Source organism: Parasteatoda tepidariorum, chromosome 10 (genome assembly GCF_043381705.1).
Source record: "Parasteatoda tepidariorum isolate YZ-2023 chromosome 10, CAS_Ptep_4.0, whole genome shotgun sequence".
NCBI lineage: Eukaryota > Metazoa > Arthropoda > Arachnida > Araneae > Theridiidae > Parasteatoda > Parasteatoda tepidariorum.
Window position 1 is genome coordinate 822,964 of NC_092213.1, and position 2,116 is coordinate 825,079.

The 2,116-nt window shown below is 30.4% G+C and overlaps 1 protein-coding gene across 1 annotated transcript in view; it reads right to left on the reverse strand.

Annotated features, from left to right (window-relative positions):
- Nucleotides 1-2,116, reverse strand: part of LOC107447800 (endochitinase) — a 106,072-nt gene that overhangs the window by 69,285 nt on the left and 34,671 nt on the right. The window lies entirely within an intron of this gene.

Sequence of the window (2,116 nt, forward strand, 5' to 3'; positions counted from 1 at the left end):
AGATTTCCCCCCCCCCCATTAAATTTTACCTGACGACGTTAACGGAATCAACATTTATTTTCGGTTGAAATCAATGATGTTAAAGTTCACAGAAAACATTATTTTATTCCACTTATTTTTTAAGTTAAAATAATACCCCATTACAGCCTATTTATTTAATTAAAATCCGTCGTAGATAGATAGAAATATTATACATTTAGTTATAGAATGGATGATTTTATTAATTACATTGAAACAAATCGGTATTTTCATAAATCCAGTCCATTGAAAAATATGAATCCATCATCGTTTCAATCTGTGTGCTAACTTTCCAAAATTCAAATAATGAAATTTAATTTTGCTTCCTTTTTTTAATTTTTTACTACAGTTAAAGGATTTTCTTTTTAAGTAAATATTTACTAAGACAGTATCTTCTTTTTTTTTTTAACTTAAATATTTAAACGCCCATAACGTTTATATTTAGCATTCTTTATGTGATTAGGAATTTCTCTTCAGTCAGAAATTATTCTTATTTTTAACTTTATTGATTTTAATTCCCGTTTCTAAAATATAGTATTTACAAAGTATGGTTGTTGTTAATCTCCCCTCATTATTTTTGAAAAATATTTGTCAGTAAAGAATTGCAATGAGGAATTCCAAAATAGTAAAATTAATACATTATACATTTTTAATTAAAAAACACAATATTTAAAATAGTTGTACAGTTTAAGCATCGCGAAAACGAATCAACACTTTCCAGAATCTACCCCATTGAAATATATCTGTCCATCATCTTCATCGCCATAATCTACTTAAAATTTCATTTAATGATATCTAATATCATTAAGCTTGACGTTTTTGTTTTACTGAAGCTAAAGAATAATTAAAAATAAACTTTTACAAAATTATAAGAAATTATATAATGCACATTCTTTATTATTTATTAAATAATTAAAAAATAGTTATAATATTAATAAAAATAATATTGATATTTTTTTAATACTTTTAATTTTTTGAGTAAATAGGAACTTTGCCATGGTTAAAAAATTTTTTTATATCTGTATATATAAAAATCTCTTGTCACAGTTTTAGTGTTTAAACTCCTCCGAAGCGGCTTGACCGATTTTGATGATATTTTATATGTATATTCAGTAGGTCTGAGAATAGGTTTATAACTAATTTTTTTTCATATTTTGGACAGATTTAACGTATATTTTAAATATATCTTTATTTAATCGTATTCGGATTTAAACTAGACATAGAAACATAATAAATCAGAAACAATATTCACCCACGTTGCAACAAGTCATATTAAACTCTAATACAAGCTCTAATACTCTAATACTAAGTCATATAATATAGCTCGCCCTTGAAAGAAGAGCATCAAATATATTTGAAAGTTCAAGTATGTGAATAAAGGCAGTGATATGGCAGTATTTCGAGTTGAAAATATCAATGTGACTGCTCTTCCAGTGAATAACAATTATGAAATAACGCTGTATCAAATTGGCCGGTACATCAGCTCCAATGAAGCTGTTCGGCGTATCTTTGGTTTCCCAATTCATGAACGGGATCCAGCCGTTATTCATTTAGCCGTCCATCTTGAAAACGGTCAGAGCGTATGTTTCACGAACGAGACAGTCCGAGCTATAAATCCACCAAAAACTACACTACTTTTTGAATTGTGTAATCGTGCGGATGCTTTTGGTGCCTTTGCACGGACATTACTCTACTCAGAAGTACCACACTATTTCACATGGGCTCAAACAAAAAAATGGACAACCCGCAAGTAAGGAACACTGGTTGATGCAACGTAAAGTCGATGGACATCAGCATCCAACGTATAAAGATGAACTCGGCTTGCTGGAAGACGTCAACCAGTGGGAATGTATGCTTGCTGATGCAGCATTGTACTGTAATGCAAAGCAAATTCGTCTACTATTCTCTATAGTATTAACTACATGTTTTCCGGCCCGTATAGAAACGTTACGGATAATCACGAAGATTCGAAGACTGATGATATACGGTATCAACATCGCACACGTTGCAACGATCTAACGATAGCATTCAGCGATGCTATGTACAATGAAGCACTGATTGCTATTGAGGATCTTTGCATTATTATTGCCAACTGGCC